The following is a 23,629-nucleotide window of genomic DNA, read 5'->3' as shown; positions in this document are numbered from 1 at the left end:
TACCATCCCTGCTGGGCCCTCCAACCAGTGACTATAAGGGCCATCCAATCCTTCAGTGGCAGACAGCCAGCTGTACAGCCCCCAAAGTCCAGCAGACTCAAAACCTTCCAGGTACAGGAAAGACCAGGCCATCAACGTCTCTGAACCACTGTTGTGGCTCCCCAAGACTTCCCAGCAGGCACTTGGATTGGCCGCCCAATTCTGCACTTGCAGCTGGACTCCCTTTCCAGCGACTGCAGCAATACTGAGCTGATGGAGCTTATCCTCCTGCATTTGACTCAGCAGGACCAAACCTATGAGTAGAGAACACAGGGAACACATGTACTTTACAATTTGACCTGCAAGAGAGAGTGCCCTCAAGTGCCTACAGAGCCCCAGATCCAGGGTGCTTCTAAGCTAGCAGCCAGACATCAGATCCCTTCCACCCCCACATCCACTATGGGAAACAGAGGGATTCTTGGGACATTGAAACCCCTGCTTTGTGGGTCTACCAGTGGAGTTCAGGCAAATAACTCCTTGCGGGGGTGGGGAGGTTAAAGAGCCTGCCACTGAGTTCCTGTTAGAAATAGTCCTTGTTCCTCCTACTATAGGAAACCAATTGGTTACTGAGCTATCACGGGTCACATCCAAGCAGAGGTTCTAGGTTGTATCCATTCATGGTCTTTGGTTGAGTGTACATCTCAGGTAAGACCCTGTGCCCAGATATGTTTGGTCCTTGTGGAGCTCCTATCCTTTCCACATCAAACTCCCTTTCTTTCATATGATTCCCTGTACTCTGCCGAAGGTTTGGTTATGAGTCTTAGTATCTACTTTGAACCACTGCTAGGTAGTCTTTCAGATGCCTTCTGAGGTAGACTCCTGTCATAGGTTCAATGCATATCCCATTTGTCTTCCCAAATAAGGATTGATCTTACCCCGTGTCTGCTTAATTGATTATCTTCTTTAGGTGTATAGATTTCATTATGTTTATCATATCTTGTAGGTCTATATAAGCCAGTATATTCCATGTTTGTCTTTCTCCTTCTGGGATACTTCACTCAGAATGATCTTTTCTAGATAGCACCATTTGTCTGCAAATTTCATGATTTCCTCTTTTTTGATTGCTGAGTAGTATTCCATTGTGTAAAAATACCACAATTTTTGTATCCATTCCTCCGTTGATGGACATTTGGGTTGTTTCCAGGTTCTGGCTGTTACAGATAAAGCTGCTACAAACATGGTTGAGCAAATGTCCTTATTGTGTACTTGAGCAAATTTTGGGTATATACCTAGCAGTGGTATAGCTGGGTCTTGAGGAAGCACTCTTCCTAATTGTCTGAGAAAGTGCCAGATTGACTTCCAAAGTGGTTGTACCAGTTTACATTCCCACCATTAATGGATGAGGGTTCCCCTTTCTCTACCACCTCTCCAGCATGTGTAGTCACTTGAGTTTTTCATCTTGGCCATTCTGATGGGTGTAAGGTGAAATCTCAGGGTCGTTTTAAGTTGAATTTCCCTAAAGGCTAATGAGGTTGAGCATTTCTTTAAGTGTTTCTTTGCCATTCGATATTCCTCTACAGAGAATTCTCTGTTTAGCTCCACACCCCATTTTTTAATTGGATTACGTGGTTTGTTGCTTTTCAGCTTCTTTAGTTCTTTATATGTACTGGATATTAGCCCTCTTTCAGATAAAGGGTTGGTGAAGATTCTTTCCCAATCTGTAGGCAGTTGTTTTGTTTTGATGACGGTGTCCTTTGCTTTACAGAAGCTTTTCAATTTCATGAGGTCGCATTTATTGATTGTTGCTCTTAGAGACTGTGCTGTTGGAATTCTGTTCAGTAAGTTGTCTCCTGTGCCAATGAGTTCTATGCTGTTCCCCATTTTTCTTCTAACTGATTTAGTGTATCTGGTTTTATGTTGAGGTCTTTAATCCACTTAGACTTTAGTTTTGTGCAGGGTGATAAATGTGGATCTATTTTTATTTTTCTGCATGTAGACATCCAGTTGGACCAGCACCATCTTTTGAAGATGCTATCTTTTTTTCCATTGAATGGTTTTGGCTGCTTTGTCAAAATTCGAATATTCATAGGTGTGTGGGTTTCTTTCTGGGTCTTCTATTTGGTTCCATTGATCCTCCTTTCTGTTTTTATGCCAATACCATGCAGTTTTTATTACTATTGCTGTGTACTACAGCTTGAGATCAGGGATTGAAATACCTCGAGATGATCTGTTGTACAGGATTGTTTTGGAGATTCTGGGTTTTTTGTTTCTCCATATGAAGCTGAGAATCTTTTTTTTCAAGGTCTGAAAAGAATTGAGGTGGTATTTTGATGGGACTTACGTTGAATCTGTAGATTGCTTTTGGCAGGATCACCATTTTCACAATGTTAATCCTACCAATCCATGAGCACTGGAGATCTTTCCATCTTCTGAGATCTTCTTCGATTTCTTTCTTCAGAGACTCAAAGTTTTTCTCAAACAGGTCTTTCACTTGTTTCGTTAGTGTCACCCCAAGGTACATTATGTTATTAGTGGTTATTGTGAAGGGTGTTGTTTCCCTAATTTATTTCTCAGCCCTTTTCTCTTTGGCATACAGGAGGGCTTCTGATTTTTTTGAGTTGATTTTGTATCCAGCCACTTTGCTGAACGTGTTTATCAGATGCAGGAGTTCTCTGGTTGAATGTTTGGGGTCACTCGTGTATACTATCGTATCATCTGCAAATAGTGACACTTTGACCTCTTCCTTTCAGGTTTCTATCCCCTTGATCTCCTTTGGTTGTTTTATTGCTCTGGCTAGGACTTCAAGTACTATGTTGAAGAGATATGGAGAGAGTGTGCAGCTTTGTCTTGTCCCTGATTTCAGTGGGGTTGATTTAAGTTTCTTTCCATTGCGTTTGATGTTGGCTGTAGGCTTGATGTATATTGCCTTTTCTATGTTTAGGTATGTGCCTGGTATCCCTGATCTCTCCAAGACTTTAAACACGAATGCCTGTTAGACTTTGTTAAAATCTTTTTTGGCATCTAAGGAGATGATCATGTGGTTTTTCTCCTTTAGTTTGTTTATGTGGTGGATTACATTGCTGGATTTCCATATGTTGAACCACCCTTGCATGCCTGGGATGAAGCCTACTTGGTCATGGTGGATGATATCTTTGATGTGTTCTTGGATTCGGTTTGGAAGTATTTTATTGAGTATTTTTGCATCAATGTTCTGAAGTTCTCTTTTTTTTTTTTGCAGTCTCTGTGTGGTTTAGGTATCAACGTGACTGTCACTTCATAGAATGAGTTTGGTAATGTTCCTTCTGTTTCTATTTTGTGTAATAGTTTGAGGAGAATTGGTATTAGCACTTCTTTGAAGGTCTGGTAGAATTCTGTGCTGAAATCATCTGGCCCAGGGCTTTTTTTGGAGGGGAGACTGTGAATGACTGCTTCAATTTCCTTTGGGGATATAGGGGTATTCAGTCTTTGTATCTGATCTTGACTTAATGTTGGTAGATGGAATCTATCAAGAAAATTGTCCATTTCATTTAGATTTTCAAATTTTGTGGCATATAGGCTTTTGTAGTATGACCTAATGATTGTTTGGATTTCCTCAGTGTCTGTAGTTATGTCACCCTTTTCATTTCTGATTTTGCTGATTTGGATATATTCTCTCTGTTTTTTAGTTAGCTTGGCTAAGGGTTTGTCTATCTTGTTGATTTTCTCAAAGAATCATCTTTTTGTTTCATTGATTATTTGAATAGTTTTATTTGTTTCTAATTGATTGATTTCAACCCTGAGTTTGATTACTTCCAGCCATCTGCTCCTCTTGGGTGTATCTGCTTGGTTTTTTTTCTAGGGTTTTCAGTTGGGCCTTTAAGTTACTTGTATGTGATGTTACAGATTTCTTCTTGAAGGCACTTAGTGCTATAAATTTTCCTCTGAGCACTGCTTTCAATGTTTCCCATAAATTTGGGTATGTTGTGCCTTCATTTTCATTGATTTCTAAGAAGTCTTTAATTTCTTTCTTTATTTCTTCCTTAACCCACCTGTCATTGAGTAGCAAGTTGTTCAGTTTCCATGTGTGCGTAGGTTTTTTGTTATTTTCGCTGTTGTTGATGTCCAGCTTTAGTCCATGGTGGTCCAATAGAATACAAGGGATTATTTCAATCTTTTTGTATCTGTTGAGGCTTGCTTTGTGACAAACTATATGGTCTATTTTGGAGAAGTGTCGGGAGCCTTGACTCAGTGGCCTGCTTTGATATTTTAATCTCGGGGGAGAGATGGCTTTTAGCAGGCCTTTACTAATGGCAGAGGAGAACTTGCAAGTCCATCTCCTTTTGTTTGTGACAACAGGTGGGATAGCTTGTGAGGGTCACACCTCTTCCTCAGGCTCCTTGTGCAAATTAACCTATTGTTCTGAGATGTTTTACTGGCTAAAGTAACTCCTCAAAATAAATAAAGTGGTCAGAAGGCTGGAGGCAGAGGAGGATGCAGCACTTGAGACTGGCTGCTGGCATTGCTTGCTGTAGCAGTCTGCCTTTTGCTGTCGATGCAGATGCTGACACTTATGGGCAACATTTCGGCAGGGACCACAGATGCCAACCTAGACTACTATACCCAGCAAAGCATTCAATCAACATAGATGGAAAAAACAAAATATTCCATGACAAAACTAAATTTAAGCAATATTTGAACAGCAACCCAGCTGTCGAGTCTGGACCTTTAAAAAGTTTCCTGTGTGCTGTGTCTTTATTTTATTAATTTTAATCCTCACACCCAACTCAAGAACCGTTCGACTCTGCCCAGCTGGCCCCGGCAGAGAAGGTTCCATGTGGTGCTGAAAAGAAGGTATACACTTTTGAGTTTGGGTGAAAAGATCTGTAGACTTCTATTAGGTCCATTTGATTTAGGGACTCTGTAAATGCTTTTATTTCCCTATTTGTTTTCTGTCTAGTTGATCTGTCCCTTGGTGAGAGTGGAGTGTTGAAATCTTCCACTATTAGGGTATTGGGATCAATGTGTGTTTTAAGCTTTAATCATGTTTCATTTATGAATGTAGGTGCTCTTGTATTTGGGGCATAGATGTCCAGAATTGTGATGTCTTCTTGGTGAATTTTTCCTTTGATGAAATTGTAGTGCCACTCTACCTCTTTTTTGATTAGTTTTGGTTGAAAATCTATTTTGTTAGATATTAGGATAGCTAGTCCTGCTTGTTTTGGGGGTCCATTTGCTTGAAAAACTGTTTTCCAGCTTTTTACTCTGAGGTAATGTTTATCTTTGTTGCGTAGGTATGTTTCTTGGATGCAGCAGAATGTTGGATCCTGTTTCTGTACCCATTCTGTTAGTCTGTGTCTTTTTATTGGAGAGTTGAGCCCATTGATGTTGATAGATAATAATGACCATTGAATGTCATTTCCTATTATTGTGGAGTTGGTGATGTTACTGTGAATCATTGCTTGTTTGCTTTTGATTTTTGCTGGAAATTATCTTTAACCTATGTTTTCTTGGGTGTAATTGTTTTCATTGGATTGGAATTTTTCTTCTAGTATCTTCTGTAGGGCTGGGTTGCTGTTCAAATATTGCTTAAATTTAGTTTTGTCATGGAATATTTTGTTTTTTCCATCTATGTTGATTGAATACTTTGCTGGGTATAGTAGTCTAGGTTGGCATCTGTGGTCCCTGCCGAAATGTTGCTCATAAGTGTCAGCATCTGCATCGATAGTCTGTAGGGCAGAGCCTTTCAGAGGTGCTCTGTGTCAGGCTCCTGACTTGTTCCCTCTTTTCTCCTTCTTCTTATGTCCATCGTCTTTGCCTTTCTGGATAGGAATTGAGCATTTCAGCAAGAGTCCCCCTCTTGATTAGTTTTTTTAGGTGTATAGATTTTAGTAGGTTTTTCCTATATTATATGTCTATATGAGTGAGTATATAACATGTGTATCTTCATCTTTCTGCTTCTGGGATAGCTCACTCAGCATGACAGTAAGTCTGGAGAGGACAAGAACTCCACAAGAAGAGCAACAGAACCAAAAAATCTGAGCACAGGGGGCTTTCCTGAGACTGATATTCCAACTAAGGACTATGCAAGGAGATAAGACCCCTACCCAGATGTAGCCCCAGGCAGTTCAGTATCCAAGTGGGTTCCATTGTAATAGGAACAGGGACTGTCTCTGACATGAACTGATTGACCTGCTCTTTAATTACCTCCCCCTGAGGGGGAAGCAGCATTACCAGGCTACAGAAGAAGACACTGCAGCCACTCCTGATGGCTAATTGACTAGGATCAGAAGGAAGGAAAAGAAGACCTTCCCTATCAGTGGACTTGGGGAGGGGCATTCAGAGGGTGTAGGAAGGGAGGGATGGGGATGGGAGGAGGGAGCTAACCACAGGGGGGGATACAAAGTGAATAAAGTGTAATTAACAAAGAAAAAAAAAGAAAATAGTGTTAATGTTCCTCAAAAAGCTGGAAATATATCCACTATATGATCCAGTATGCAACCCTTGGTCAGATAATCAAAATACACAGTATCCTATTGTAGAGACATACTGATTCATGTTCATTGCTCCTCTAGTCCCAATATCTCAGAAGTGTAAACAACCCAGTAATCCATCAAGTGATGAATGGGTAAATAAAGTGTGACATATTTACAAAATGCAGTATTATTCATTTGTTAAACATATGAAATTTCCAAAAAAATGAGTGGAATTGGAAACAACCAGACTGATTGATGCAACTGAAACCCAGCAATAAGAACATAGCAGTTTTTTTTTTTTTGATGTGAGGATTGAGTGTACATATGTCTATTATGTTTCCAGGTTTATTTGCATTTCCTTTTTTTTCTCTCTAACTAATAAAAACCAGGCTCATCTGGGGATAGGAAACTGGCATTTGGAATTACTTTTATTTTACTGGCATGTAGAAAAATAATGAAGCATTTTCATGATTAATGATTGATGTGGGAGGGGCTCAACACCCTCTGTGTGGTGCTACCCCTGGACAGGTGGCCCTGTGCTGTGGAAGAAAGCACACAGAGGATCTGGGAGCAAGCACCAAGCAGCATTGCTCCAGTGGCTTCTGTTTTAGCTCCTACCTTGACTTCCCTCACTGGGCAGCCACCTGGAAGTACAATGTGAAATAAACCTTCCCTCTCCAAGTTGTTTTGGTCATGATCACAGCATTAGAAACCTAAGTAATATATAAATTGGTACCAGGTTCATTACCTGTGATAGATTATCTTATGATTTTTTTTTGGAACATTGTGGAAGAATTTTGAAACTTTAGATTATAAAAACTTTTGAGTGTATAATACTGTCCTGTTCTGTGAAAGCTTGTATAATTCCTTAAATATTAATTTACAGTTTTTTAAGTTTGTATTCCAGCTTTGGCCCTGTCCTTCATTCCCTCCCAGTCTCATCCTCCTTCCCTCATCTCTTCCCATACCCCTCTCCAAGTCCACTGATAGAGGAGGTCTTCCTCCCTTTCCATCTGACCCTAGGCTATCAGGTCTCATCAGGACTGGCTGCATTGTCTTCCTCTGTGGCCTGGGAAGCCTGATTCCTGCTCAGGGGAAGGTGATCAAAGAGACAGCCACTGAGTTCATGTCAGAGACAGACCCTGTTTCCCTTACTAGGAACCCACGTGGACACTGAGCTGCCATGGACTACACCTGAGCAGAGGTTTTATGTTATATCCATGAATGGTGCTTGGTTGGAATATCAGTCTCAGAAAAGACGCTTGTATCCAGATTTTTTGGTTCTGTTGCTCTCCTTTTGGAGCTCCTGTCCCCTCCAGGTCTTACTATCTCCCCCTTTTTTCATAAGATTCCCTGTACTCTGCCCAAAGTATGGTTATGAATCTCAGCATCTGATTTGATATACTGCTGGGCTGTATAATTTTTTTTAAGTTAAGAATTTGGTTAATGATTATCTCCCACATTATATGGGGACTCTATTTAAATTCCATATGTATATATGTATGTTATTTATACACACACATACACACAGACATATATGCAACTAACATTAATGAGTTTTTTATTTTTTTTATTTTTTTTTATACAGAATAACTGGGTTCATTTGCTTTATTTGTAGTTCAATTTCCAAAACACTGACTGTGTATTTGCTCAAGATTATTCCATTACACATTACAGTTGGATTTTTTGATTATTATTGACAAATTACTTAAGTAGTTCAATTTGCAAGAATTGACTTTAATAAATAAAAGATCTAATATCATTGATTCATGAAGAGAAAAAAAATACAGATTAATACTGTGAGAGACTCAACAAGAGAGTGAATTCTACAGGTTTGTCCCTACTTGAAGACTGTAATAGTTAAATCAATTTCAAAAATATGAAGGAAAATATATTTCATATGAAAATAGCCTTCTATTTTTACATGTTATATACAGTGAAACCAGAAAGAAACTAGAAATAAAGCTTTTACTTTTATAATCAAATAAAATATTTCTTTTTTTATTTTATTTTATTTTATTTTTATCAGTTACATTTTATTAACTCTGTATCCCAGCCATGTCCCGATCCCTCATTCCCTCCCAGTCCCTCCCTCCCTCCCTCCCTCATCTCCACTGTGCCCCTTTCCAAGTCCACTGATAGGGGGGACCTCCTCCCCATTCATCTGATCCTGTCTTATCAGGTATCTTCAGGACTGGCTGCAAAGCCCTCCTCTGTGGCCTAACAGGACTGCTCCTCCCTTCGGGGGTGGGGAGACCAAAGAGCCAGTCATTGAGTTCCTGTTAGAAATAGTCCCTGTTCCCCTCACTTTGGGAAACCAATTGGTTACTGAGCTACCACAGGCTACATCTGAGTGGAGGTTCTAGGTTATATCCGTACATGGTCCTTGGTTGAATGTCAGTCTCAGAAAAGACCCTGTGCCCAGATATATTTGGTCCTTGTGGAGCTCCTATCCTTTCCCCATCAGACTAACTCCCCTTCTTTCTTATGATTCCCTGTACTCTGCCAAAGGTTTGGTCATGAGTCTTTGCTTTGAAAACACTGCTAGTTAGAGTCTTTCAGATGCGCTCAGTAGACTCCTGTCATACGTTCAATGCACATCCCATCTGTCTTTCTAAATGAGGATTGATTATCTTACCCCATGTCTGCTCAATTGATTATCTTTTTATTTATATAAATTTCATTATGTTTATCATATCTTATAGGTCTATATAAGTGAGTATATCCCATGTTTGTCTTTCTCCTTCTGGGATATTTCACTCAGAATGATCTTTTCTAGATCCCACCATTTGCCTGCAAATTTCATGATTTCCTCCTTTTTGATTGCTGAGTAGTATTCCATTGTATAAAAATACCACAATTTCTGTACCCATTCCACCGTTGATGGACATCTGGGTTGTTTCCAGGTTCTGGCTATTACAAATAGAGCTGCTATAAACATGGTTGAGCAAGTGTCCTTTTTGTGTACTTGAACAAACTTTGGGTATATACCTAGCAGTGGTATAGCTGGGTCTGGAGGAAGCACTATTCCTATTTGTCTTAGAAAGCGCCAGATAGCTTTCCAGAGTGGTTGTACCAGTTTACATTCCCACCAGCAGTGGAGGAGGGTTCCCCTTTCTCCACAACCTCTCCAGCATGTGTTATCGCTTGAGTTTTTCATCTTGGCCATTCTGATGGGTGTAAGGTGATATCTCAGGGTCGTTTTGATTTGCATTTCCCTGATGGCTAATGAGGATGAGCATTTCTTTAAGTGTTTTTCTGCCATTCGATATTCCTCTGTCGAGAATTCTTGTTTAGCTCTGTTCTCCATTTTTTAATTGGATTACTTGGTTTGCTGCTTTTCAGCTTCTTTAGTTCTTTGCATATACTGGATATTAGTCCTCTGTCAGATAAAGGGTTAGTGAAGATTCTTTCCCAATCTGTAGGCAGTCGTTTTGTTTTGATGACAGTATCCTTTGCTTTACAGAAACTTTTCAGTTTCACGAGGTCCCATTTATTGATTGTTGCTCTTAGAGCCTGTGCTGTTGGTGTTCTGTTCAGGAAGTTGTCTCCTGTGCCAATGAGTTCTAGGCTGTTACCCACTTTTTTTTCCAATTGATTTAGGGTATCTGGTTTTATGTTGAGGTCCTTGATCCACTTTGACTTTAGTTTTGTGCAGGGTGATAAATATGGATCTATTTTCATTTTTTTGCATGTAGACATCCAGTTGGTCCAGCACCATTTGTTGAAGATGCTGTCTTTTTTCCATTGAATGGAATTGGCTTCTTTGTCGAATATCGAGTATTCATAGGTGTGTGGATTTATTTCTGGGTCTTCTAAGCGGTTCCATTGATCCTCCTTTCTGTTTCTATGCCAGTACCATGCAGTTTTTATTACTGTTGCCCTGTAGTACAGCTTGAGATCAGGAATGGAGATACCTCCAGATGATCTGTTGTTGTATAGGATCGTTTTGGAGATTCTGGGTTTTTTGTTTCTCCATATGAAGCTGAGAATCTTTTTTTCAAGGTCTGTAAAGAATTGAGTTGGTATTTTGATGGGAATTGCATTGAATCTGTATATTGCTTTTGGCAGTATGGCCATTTTCACAATGTTAATCCTACCAATCCATGAGCACGGGAGATCTTTCCATCTTCTGATATCTTCTTCGATTTCTTTCTTCAGAGACTTGAAGTTTTTCTCAAACAGGTCTTTCACTTGCTTGGTTAGGGTCACACCAAGGTACTTTATGTTATTAGTTGCTATTGTGAAGGGTGTTGTTTCCCTAATTTCTTTCTCAGCTTTTTTGTCTTTGGTATATAGGAGGGCTTCTGATTTTTTTGAGTTGATTTTGTATCCTGCCACTTTGCTGAAGGTGTTTATCAGCTGAAGGAGTTCTCTGGTTGAATTTTTGGGGTCGCTCATGTATACTATCATATCATCTGCAAATAGTGACACTTTGACCTCTTCCTTTCCGATTTGTATCCCCTTGATCTCCTTTAGTTGTCTTATTGCTCTGGCTAGGACTTCAAGTACTATGTTGAAGAGATATGGGGACAATGGACAGCCTTGTCTTGTCCCTGATTTCAGTGGGATTGATTTAAGTTTCTCTCCATTGAGTTTTATGTTAGCTATAGGCTTGCTATATATTGCCTTTACTATGTTTAGGTGTGTGCCTTGTATCCCTGATCTCTCCAAGACTTTAAACATGAATGGGTGTTGGACTTTGTCAAATGCTTTTTCGGCGTCTAAGGAGATGATCATGTGGTTTTTCTCCTTCAGTTTGTTTATGTAGTGGATTACATTGATGGATTTCCGTATGTTGAACCACCCTTGCATGCCTGGGATGAAGCCTACTTGGTCATGGTGGATGATATCTTTGATGTGTTCTTGGATTCGGTTTGCAAGTATTTTATTGAGTATTTTTGCGTCAATGTTCATAAGAGAGATAGGCCTAAAGTTCTCTTTTTTTGTTGGGTCTTTGTGTGGTTTAGGTATTAAGGTGACTGTGGCTTCATAGAATGAGTTTGGTAGTGTTCCTTCTGTTTCTATTTTGTGGAATAGCTTGAGGAGAATTGGAGTTAGCACTTCTTTGAAGGTCTTGTAGAATTCTGCGCTGAAGCCATCTGGTCCAGGGCTTTTTTTGGAGGGGAGACTGTTAAGGACTGCTTCGATTTCCTTGGGAGATATAGGGCTATTCAGTCTTTCTACCTGATCTTGACTTAGTTTTGGTAGATGGAATCTTTCAAGAAAATTATCCATTTCATTTAGATTCTCAAATTTTGTGGCATATAGGCTTTTGTAGTATGACCTAATAATTGTTTGGATTTCCTCAGTGTCTGTGGTTATGTCCCCATTTTCATTTCTGATTTTGCTGATCTGGATAGTTTCTCTCTGCTTTTTAGTTAGTTTGGCTAAGGGTTTGTCTATCTTGTTGATTTTCTCAAAGAACCAGCTTTTTGTTTCATTGATTCTTTGGATAGTTTTATTTGTTTCTAGTTGATTGATTTCAGCCCTTAGTTTGATTATTTCCAGCCGTCTGCTCCTCTTGGGTGTATCTGCTTCTTTTTTTTCTAGGGTTTTCAGTTGGGCCATTAAGTTGTTTGTATGTGATGTTACGAATTTCTTCTTGCAGGCACTTAGTGCTATAAATTTTCCTCTGAGCACTGCTTTCAATGTGTCCCATAAATTTGGGTATGTTGTGCCTTTTTTTTCATTGAATTCTAGGAAGTCTTTAATTTCTTTCTTTATTTCTTCCTTAACCCAGCTGTTATTGAGTAGTAAGTTGTTCAGTTTCCATGTGCGTGTCGGCTTTTTGTTGTTTCTGTTGTTGTTGAGGTCGAGCTTTAGTCCATGGTGGTCAGATAGTATACAAGGGATTATTTCAATCCTTTTGTATCTGTTGAGGCTTGCTTTGTGGCCCACTATATGGTCTATTTTGGAAAAGGTTCCATGTGGTGCTGAAAAGAAGGTGTACTCTTTTGAGTTTGGGTGAAATGATCTGTAGACGTCTATTAGGTCCATTTGATTTAGGGATTCTGTGAGTGCTTTTATTTCCCTATTTGGTGTCTGTCTAGTTGATCTGTCCCTTGGTGAGAGTGGAGTGTTGAAGTCTCCCACTATTAAGGTATTAGGATCAATGTATGATTTAAGCTTTAATAATGTTTCATTTACGAATGTTGGTGCTCTTGTATTTGGAGCATAGATATTCAAGATTGTGATGTCCTCTTGGTGGATTTTTCCTTTGATGAGAATATAGTGGCCCTCCTTATCTTTTTTGATTAACTTGGGTTGAAAGTCTATTTTATTAGATATTAGGATGGCTACTCCAGCTTGTTTTCTGGAACCATTTGCTTGAAAAAGAGTTTTCCAGCCCTTTACTCTGAGGTAGTGTTTGTCTTTGTTGCATAGGTGTGTTTCTTGGATGCAACAGAATGTTGGATCCTGTTTCCTTAACCATTCTGTTAGCCTGTGTCTTTTTATTGGTGAGTTGAGTCCATTGATATTGATAGATAATAGTGACCAATGCATGTTAGTTCCTTTTGTAATGGAGTCGATGATCTAACCCTGATTCATTGCTTGTTTTCTTTTCATTTTTGTTGGGACATTATCTGTATGCCCTGTTTTCTTGGGTGAATTTGTTTTCATTGGATTGGAGTTTTCCTTCTAGTATCTTCTGTAGGGATGGTTTGCTGTGTAGATATTGTATAAATTTAGTTTTGTCATGGAATATTTGTTTTCTCCATCTATGTTGATTGAAAGCTTTGCAGGGTATAGTAGTCTGGGTTGACATTTGTGATCTCTTAGAGTCTCCATGATACTTGCCCAGGCCCTTCTGGCTTTCATAGTTTCTGATGAGAAGTCCGGCGTGATTCTGATAGGTCTACCTTCATATGTTACTTGGCCTTTTTCCCTTGCTGCTTTTAATATCTTTTCTTTGTTCTGTAGATTTAGTGTTTTGACTATGATGTGACGTGATGTGTTTCTTTTCTGGTCTAGTCTATTTGGAGTTCTGTAGGCCTCTTGTATATTTATGGACATCTCTTTCTTTAAGTTGGGAAAATTTTCTTCTATGATTTTCTTGAAAATATTTTCTGGACCTTGGAGTCTGGAGTCTTCTTTTTCATGAATTCCTATTATTCTTAGATTTTGTCTTTTCATAGCATCCTTGATTTCTTGGATATTTTGTGATTGGAACTTTTCTGATTTTACTTTTTCTTTGAGAGAAGTATCCATTTCTGCAAGTGTGTCTTCAGCTCCAGAGATTCTCTCTTCCATCTCTTGTATTCTGTTGGTGATGCTTACTTTTGTGGTTCCTGATCTTTTCTCCAAGTTCTCCAGCTCAAGGGTTTTCTCATTTTGTGTTTTCTTTATTGATTCTAATTCTGTTTTCATGCCTTGCACCATTTCTTTCATGTGTTTGAATTTGGATTCCTGTCTCTCTACGATGGCCTCTATTTCTGTTTTCATTTCCTTCTTATATGCCACTAATTTTTCCTCTACTTGTGCATCTATTTGTTTGGCTATGTTTGCCTGTGTTTCTTTAAGGATATTGTCTATTTCTTCTTTCTTTGCCTCCAATTGACTGGCCATCTCTTTGAAAGACTTGTTCATTTCCTCCTTATGAGCCTCAAATAATTGGGCAAGCATGGCTTTAAAATCATTTTCCTGTGCTTCTGCTGAATTGGTGTATCCATCGGTTTTGGGGTTTGCTGGTGAAGTCATGATGTCCTGATTTATGTTGGAAGTGTTCTTTCGCCTACCTCTGGCCATTGGCTTATCTGAAACCTTCCCTGTTCGTTTTTGGATTCTGCAGATCAGACTGGTGCTGTCTCTCTCTGGTGTCTGGAGAGTTCTTCAGGAAGCTGAGCACTCTCAGCATGTGCTGAGGACTAGCTGTACAGGCAGGTCTCTTGGCCGAGATCGTGGTATCTGGGGCTCTCTGCTCTCTGGTTTGGCCCTGCTTCTTTGATGTGTTCCGCCAGTTCTGTGCTGCTGTCACTGCCAGGTTCTGAGGTCTTGCTGCAGCTGGAGATTTCAGGGTGGTCACTTCAGCAGGGATGGGGTAACCAGGCTCTCTGTTCTCTGGTTTGGCCCTGGTTAGTCTTAAACTGGAGGGCTGTGGTGCCCCGCCAGTTCAGTACTGCTCCGCTGCCACGTCCCGCTGTAACTGGAGACTGGCTTGCTAGTCCCAATGCTTTCTGGGATCTCTTCATTGTGCTCTCCAAGCTTGGGAGGCCCAGTGCCTGGTGTGTCCAGGTTGTATGACGTTTCTGCCTGGTTTCGGTGAGTATATAGCGTATTCTCGGTCACTGTGGGATTGGGCGGGCCGCTCCTTCAGTGATGGCAATCCTGTGTAGCTAGTATGGTGTCTGGCAGATTCGCGCCCCGGGAGGATGGTGCAGCCGCTGCGCGAATCTGGGACTCCGGGGCACGTACTGCTGGCTTTTGTCTGCCGCTAAAGTGCTTGGGGCTCAGTCTCAGTGGTTGTATACCCCAGGCAGTTAGGTCTGCGCTGAGAAAGATGAGTCCGCTGTGCCGCTGTGCAGAGGAGGAAGGAGGTCTGGGGGAAGGGAGTGCCGCAAGAACAAAGGATCTTTTCTCTCCTTCCCCAAGCAAGTCTCCGGGTGACCGGAGGCCAAAGTTTTCACCTCCTGCGATGTTCTCTGGTGTTCAGAAAGCCTCGCTGTGGTTTTCCTGGGTTGGGGGTCCTTCCATTCTCCAACTCAGAAGATCAGGTATCCCACCGCTCAGAAACTGTGTGTGCTAGTCGCCATCTTGGCTCCGCCCCCCATTAATGAGTTTTTTAAAGGCTTCATGAAACAAACAAGTCTAGACTCTTGTATACATACAGACACTTACACACAAACACTCGTGCACACACACTCATACACACATATATATCTTCATATGTATGTGTGTATGTATATACACTTCTATACTAGTACATATATACATATTCATATATATGTGTGTGTGTATATAAGCATCTTGACTAGTATGTTTTATGTGGCCTTTAGAAACCCTTTAGTGTTAGTTATCCCTTCCTCTACTCCTTACTCTACCTTGTCCTACCATTCCCTTACTTGACCCTGTCCAGCTCTTAATCAATTTATAAGACTATATTCTATCTTCCCTTTCTTGAAAAAATCCATTGATTTTCCTTGGTTTTTTACTATCCAGATATTCTGAATGACAACACACATACATGCACACACACACTCACACACACATTTAAAGCTTAAAGCTAGCAGCCACATACAATAGAAAACTTGCTAGGTTAGTCTTTATGCATCTAGTCTTTATGCCTCCTTCAGTATGATTGTTTCCAGGTTCACTCATATGCCTGAAATAGTCATGATTTTTCTTTTAGTAACAGCTGAATATTCCATAGTGTAAAGGTGGACATTTACATCATCTACTCATCAGTTGATATCTAGGCTTCATTACAATGTCTAGTTTTTAGGAATAGAGAAACAATAAACACAGTTTACATGTATGTCTGCAGTAAGATATAAGGTGCTTTGGGTATATGACAGGAGTCGTATAGCCTGATTTTTATGGCAAATCAGTTTTCCTCATTTTGAAGAACCTCCACCCTGATTTCTATAGGTTGTACCAGTTGGCATGACACAGTAATGAATAAGTGTTCCTCTTTCCACACAGCATCACTAGATCACTTTAGAATAAAGCTCGTGGACACAAGCTATTTTGCCAGACTGCTTTTGAGCTTTAATTGTATTCTTCTTTTTCTTCTTATTGTTGTTATTTATTACAGTTTATTCACTTTGTATCCTGTATGTAGTCCCCTCTATCTTCCTCATCTACTTCTGGTCTCACCATCTGTCCTTCTTCCTCACCCCATGCCACTCCTCTAGTACACTGATAGGGGATGTCATCCTCCTTCCCTATTATCTTACCTTAGTCTATCAGGTCTCATCAGGACTGAGTGAATCCTCTTTCTCTATGGCCTAGTAAGACCATTCTGCCAGGGATCAAAGAGGAGGCAACTGAGCTCATGCCAGAGACTGCCCCTGCTCTCCTTACTAGAAGACCCTAATGGAGAATGATCTGCCCATGGGCTATGTCTGAGCAGGGGTCTAGGTCCTCTCCATGTATGGTTCTTGGTTGATTCATCAGCCTCTGCAGGTGCCCTGGAGCTTAGAGTTTGGGGCTCTGTTGGTCTTCTTGTGGAGCTCCTGTTTCCCTAGGTCTTTCTGTCTCCCCCTTTTTCCATAATATTCCCTGCACTCTGCCCAAAGTTTGGCTATGAGTCTCAACATATGTTTCAATGCCCCCTTGGGTAGATTCTTTCAGAGGTCCTCTGTGGTAGGCTCCTGTCTTGTTTCCTGTCTTCTTTTGTCTCTGGTATCTATCCTGTTTGCCTTTCTGAATGAGGATTGAACACCTCCCTACTGTCTTCCTTGTTGTTTAGCTTCTGTAGGACCACAGATTCCAGTATTTTTATCCTATATTACATGGCTAATATGCCCTTATAAGTGAGTATATACCATTGGTGTCTTTTGGCTTCTGGGTTACGTAATCCTAATCTCAGAGTTGCTCACCTTAAGCCATCATAGCTTCATGTACTGGTAATGACATGGCAGGACAACTTACAAACTATCATAACTAGAAGGTAAAACAAACAAATGAGAATATACTGCTTGAAGAAGATCACATTATCATTAACGTATATCTCTAAGCCTTTCAAGGCATCACTTTACAATATTTCATCTCATTGCTTAGTTGAAAAATTAAAAATGAAATCACTTCCCCAGGTGGGCTTCCATTATCTTCCTTCAATCCTTTTGTAACTGTGGCTGACTTCTTACGTGTACTTTTTGGAGGTGGCTTGAGTGTTATTCTCCCAGTAACTCCTTACACTTAAATTTGTTCATTAGATCTCAAACACAGTTACTTGCTACCAGGAATTATAACATCTTCTTCGTGGTGTACATCATGCTCCCGTGAAAGGTAAGATGCCAGTCCTGTTCACTGGTACTTACTAAGAGTATCCAGTATTATAGATGGTTCATGGGTGCAGGCAGTGGTACATGAAGAAGCTTCAACACTGGGTATGAAGGGAGTATGCTTTTTTCCAAGAACTGAGAAATATTAAGGGAATTTCATGAATTCATAGGGCATTGGGGTAAGAGTAGGCATTGTTACAGTATTGCCTTATGTGGCCTACCCACTGTTAATGTTAATAATAAGTCTTTATTTTAAGCACCTACTTTAAAGAAGCTAAGATGTTATAGACACGGGTAATTTGAATCACTTGTTTTTTTCCATTATAGCTTCAAGACTATCTACCAAGTAGCTTAATGAACTGAAGTGACCATTTTGAATCCCCCAACAGAGGGCCTAGTAACATACATGCCAAACACAGTGACTTTTTGCGAAACTACATTCACCATTTTAAATATTCCTTATCTTATATTTGTCATTAATTGTCAACTTGGGTTTGAACTTTTAGGGGGGAGGCTTAATTATTTTTATTTATTCTTTAAAAGTTTCCTACATGCATACAATCTCTCTTGACCATATTCATCCCTATTCATCCCAAAACATCTTGCAACACAATTACATGCAAGGGGTATTTGACCAAATTATATTGAAGCATTTTGAGAATTTTTATTACATTATGATGACTTAAAATAATAAGCTCATTGTTTTGTGTTGTACTTGGAGTCTTGTTTTCAGCACCAAACGGAGTCTTTCATGGTACAATCTCAGAAAACATGTATCTGGTATAATAAAAATTCGGTTCTCTCATTACTCAATATTCCATCCATAGAGCGAAGATGCCAGGTTAGAATATCAGGAGATGTTGCACAAGATATCGTAATTTGTCCTTGCTGATGACTGTGTCTGGTACAGTTAGGCACCTGTTTCAGAGTAGGGGTTTATAGACTGGATGTAGACATTGTGATGAGAGAAACCAGCCTTATTTTCCATCACACAAGTCTTGTGACCTTTAAAACTTCAGACACCTTAACACCCCTGACTTCCACACAGACCTAATTCATGATGCAACCTCTACTGTGTAATCCTTCTAGATGGATCTTTGTTCATCTGTTTCAGCCAACTCCAAGAAAACAATTGTAGTTGCTTCACCTTGCTCTGTATCTGCATTTAGCAAAAATACCACATTTCATGCATTGTGTACTCTTAGCTGGAAAACCTAGACTATCATGGTGCTCAATTTTCAATTGCTCAGGACTTAATTATAGTAATTAATTACTAAAGTAATTATAGTAATTAAGTAAAGTGTTTTTCTCTGTACCAGCACTATCAAATGCTACTAGGATTTCAAGTAGTGTTGAGAATTCATCCCTATCATCCTCTTTCACTCAGTATTGGGACATTGTTTGACTTCAAGTTACACATGTCTGTTATATGTTGTCACACAATAATTGTGTGACATGTATTTAACTGCAAAGTATTGGATTCATAAAACATGAAGCATGGTACCTGTTTTTGTTAGCTTTCATAGTGCTGGAAGTTGCTATGCCCTCTAATGTAGGAGAAAAGAACACAACTACACACAATATGAACAACAACAACAACAACAACAAACTGGGCTGACAGGTGGCCAGAAATAGGAGGAAAATATATCATGGGAAACCGTCTGCATTATAATTGGATTATAGGTCCACTTGATGAAAGGTAGACTATAGTTGGCATAGGTAATTTAACTGAGAACCTGGGACTATCCAGACTTTAAGCCACAAAGGAGAATATCATACTTTTCTTCTGTGAAATGATAATTTGATATGACCTCTCCCCACATTATCTCACTATTACACTGCTCTTTTTTTTTTTCAATGCAGTTTATTCAGGAACATTGAACAATCCTCGGACCCCGGGGAAAGCCAGCCCACAGCTTAAATAGCCTCTGGGTAGCCAACCCAGGCGTGCCACGGGGGCAATGCAGATAGGTCCACATACATGGAAGCAAGCCAGATCCTCGGCCTTAGCCAAATGTGGAGTTGTTCGTGACAGAGAGCACTCACCATCGGGAAGGTGGAAGGCGGAAACCAGCTCCATCTTTAAGGCATAGCATTCCGCAGCTCTCTACAGTTCCCCCTTTTTGTTTTAGACGCATCAGGCAAGAGTAGAGGTCTGATTTCTGATATTAGAAATAAATTGGGACTTTGTACAGATGTTCATTTAGGTGTCATCCACCCAAAGAGCATCGGACCCGTCCGATACCTTTTTCTCAGAGGCGGGACCTGGGGCATCAACCCGCATGCAATCAGACATGCTCTTCTCTGGGTCCAAAGCGGCTGACCCTGAGTGCAGTTACACTGCTCTTTTGAATGACACAAATTACACAAATCTTAGATCTTCTTTAATAGGAAAGTATAATTTACAGTTGTATTACTAGATTATAGTATTTTTATATTTCTTATCTAGGTTTAGCAGAATCTAGAAACAGTGAATTCACAATACATCACAAATGGGCCTAACATAGGAAAACATAGAGAAGTAATGGATGTGATACTCATTATCCACCGACTTGAATTATGTGAAAGAGCAATTGTAAGATGGAAGAGAGTGTATAAAAAGCTAGAAAGGTGCACACCATAACCAGAATGGTCTTTGTGGCTCTGTTTTCAGGGGAAGTTTTGTGGAAAGTATGAATGCTGAGGATGTGTTGAACTCTCTTCTTGTGTCCATAAAGTATGATAATCATGAAGGTGCTGGAACATACAATGAGAAGGGAAAACAGGACTTCAGGAAATATGAAAAGTGCAATGTACAGCAAGTCTACTGTTGTTTCATGGGCTGGAGAATGGCAGAATTGAAAATCTCTCTTTTGTGTCTTATTTTTGCTATTCCTCTTAGTAGGCGTACACACAGTGAAAGTCATAGAAACATAGAAACATAGATAAAATTGAAGTCATAGAAACATAGAAACATAGATAAAATTTAAACCACATATAGATCCCCATACATTAATAGTGGGAGACTTCAACACCCCACTCCCAACAAAGGACAGGTCAACAAAACAGAAATTAAAGAAAGAAACAATATCTCTAACAGAGGTCATGAATGAAATGGACTTAAAAGACATTTGCAGAACTGTACACCCAAACACAAAAGAATTTACTGTCTTCTCAGCACCTCATGGAACCTTCTCCAAAATAGACCATATAGTTGGTCACAAAGCAAGCCTCAACAGATACAAGAATATTGAGATAATCCCTTGCATCTTGTCTGATCACCATGGAATAAAGCTGGACCTCAACAATAACAGAAATAGGAAAAAGCCTACACACACATGGAAACTGAACAACTTGTTAAGTAAATGATAGCTGGGTTAGGGAAGAAATAAAGAAAGAAATTAAAGTCTTCCTAGAAATCAATGAAAATGAAGACACAACATACCCAAACTTGTGGGACACAATGAAAGCAGTGCTAAGAGGAAAATTCATAGCACTAAGTGCCTTCAAGAAGAAATTCGAGACAGCTCATTCAAGCAACTTAATGGCTCACCTAAAAACCCTAGAAAAAGAAGAAGCAGACATACCAAGAAGGCGTAGATGGCTGGAAATAATCAAACTATGGGCTGAAATCAATCAATTAGAAACAAATAAAACAATTCAAAAATCAATGAAACCAAGAGCTGGTTCTTTGAGAAAATCAACAAGATCAACAAACCCTTAGCCAAGCTAACTAAAAGGCAGAGAAACACCACCGAAATCAACAAAATCAGAAATGAAAAGGGGGACATAACTACAGACATTGAGGAAATCCAAACAATCATTAGGACTTATTTCAAAAGTCTATATGCCACAAAATTTGAAAATCTAAATGAAATGGACAATTTCTTGATTGATTTGACTTACCAAAGCTGAATCAGGACCAGGTAAATCAATTAAATAGTCCTATATCCCCCAAAGAAATAGAAGAGGTCATCAAAAGTCTCCCATCCAAAAAAAGCCCAGGACCAGATGGCTTCAGCGCAGAATTCTACCAGACCTTCAAAGAAGAGCTAACACCAATTCTCTTCAAACTATTCCACAAAATAGAAACAGAAGGAATATTACCAAATTCATTCTATGAAGCCACAGTCACCTTGGTACCTAAACCTCACAAAGACTCAACAAAAAAAAGAGAATTTCCGGCCAATCTCCCTTATGAACATTGATGCAAAAATACTTAATAAAATACTTGCAAACCGAATCCAAGAACACATTAAAGATATTATCCACTACGACCAAGTAGGCTTCATCCCAGTTATGCAGGGTTGGTTCAATATATGGAAATCCATCAATGTGATCCACCATATTAACAAACTGAAAGAAAAAAACCACATGATAATCTCCCTAGATGCTGAAAAAGCATTTGACAAAATCCAACATCCATTCATGTTTAAAGTATTGGAGAGATCAGGGATAAAAAGCACCTATCTAAACATAGTAAAGGCGATATACAGCAAACCTATAGCCAACATCAAATCGAATGGAGAGAAACTTAAAGCAATCCCACTGAAATCAGGGACAAGACAAGGCTGCCCACTCTCTCCATATCTCTTCACCATAGTTCTGGAAGTCCTTGCTAGAGCAATAAGACAGTTGAAGGAGATCAAGGGGATACAAATTGGAAAAGAAGAAGTCAAATTATCACTATTTGCAGATGATATGATAGTATACATGAGTGATCCCAAAAACTCTACCAGGGAAGTAATACAGCTGATAAACACCTTCAGCAAAGTGGCCGGATACAAAAATAACTAAAAATTCAGTAGCCCTCCTGTATACAAAAGACAAAAGGGCTGAGAGAAAAATTAGGGAAACAACACCCTTCACAATAGCCACAAATGACATAAAGTACCTTGGTGTAACCCTAACCAAGCAAGTCAAAGACTTGTATGAAAAAAATTTCAAATCTCTGAAGAAAGAATTAGAAGAAGATATGAGAAGATGGAAAGATCTCCCATGCTCATGGCTTGGCAGGATTAACATAGTAAAAATGGCCATCTTACCAAAAGCAATCTACAGATTCAATGCAATTCCCATCAAATTGCCAACACAATTCTTTACAGACCTGGATAGAAAAATTCTCAACTTTGTATGGAATAACAAGAAATCCAAAATTGCTAAAACAATCCTCTACAATAAAAGATCTTCTGGTGGTATCTCCATCCCTGATCTTAAGCTGTACTATAGAGCAACAGTTATAAAACCTGCATGGTACTGGCATAGAAACAGAATGGTGGATCAATGGAATCGAACAGAAGACCCAGAAATAAACCCACACACTTATGGACACTTGATTTTTGACAAAGATACCAAAACCATACAATGGACAAAAGATAGCATCTTCAACAAATGGTGCTGGTCTAACTGGATATCTACATGTAGAAAAATGAAAATAGATCCATACTTATCACCCTGCACAAAACTGAAGTCCAAGTGGATCAAAGAACTGAACATAAAACCAGACACATTAAATCGGCTATCATGCCATTTAGCAAACTTCCATGACTATATTCAGACAGGGAAGTCATTGGGTGGCAATCTTCTCATTTTAGCAGAACATTTTGGAAGAGATGCTCTTCTCTCATTCGTGCCATTTAGCAAACTTCTATGACTGTATTCAGACAGGCAAGTTATTGGATGGCTGTAGTTTAAGGTAAGGTTCTCAGTGTGCTATGGGCTGTTGCACTTGTGCCAGAACCTCCACAAAGGAAAGTTGTTACTTTACTAGCAGCCATATTGCTGTACTTTGAAGCTGAAGTGGAGGTTCTCCAGGTTCAGTGAAATGATCAAAGCAACTAGAATTCTCCAATGAGAGTCACTCTTATAGGCAATAGTCTGTCGATGATAGGTCCTTCTCAGGGCTGTAGAGTACAGGACAATTGACTGACATCTGTCTATCAAAGTGTTAAATTGCCCACCAGCTTAGCCTAGTTCAAACGAAACTTAATGCTACAGTTTGTTTACCATAAAGATTAATAGTATTAATAGTACTATTAATACATTTAACAGTATTAATCTTTATAATAACATTTAACAGTATTCAGTTCTGTACGAAATTTCCTAGAGATGGTTGGCTTCCTTTGTTCTGTTCATACTATCAGTGATCCCTTTTCTCCACACCCAGGTTTTGAGTGATGCTTCATCCTCTTTACATAGTAACTGGAATCATTCCCAGTTTGAATGTGATCCAATGGTATTACTATCTGATAGACCTCAAATTCTTCTCTTTTA

At 39.5% G+C, this 23,629-nt stretch overlaps 1 pseudogene; it reads right to left on the bottom strand.

Annotated features, from left to right (window-relative positions):
• Positions 1–19,828: 19,828 nt before the first annotated feature.
• LOC132646971 (vomeronasal type-1 receptor 4-like) lies at positions 19,829–20,292 on the bottom strand (annotated as a pseudogene).
• Between the last annotated feature and the right edge of the window lie 3,337 nt (positions 20,293–23,629).

The sequence above is a fragment of the Meriones unguiculatus genome, chromosome 14, assembly GCF_030254825.1.
Source record: "Meriones unguiculatus strain TT.TT164.6M chromosome 14, Bangor_MerUng_6.1, whole genome shotgun sequence".
NCBI classification, from domain to species: Eukaryota; Metazoa; Chordata; class Mammalia; order Rodentia; family Muridae; genus Meriones; species Meriones unguiculatus.
The sequence above is the reverse complement of the archived record's forward strand: the minus strand, read 5'-3'. Positions and strand labels throughout refer to the sequence as shown.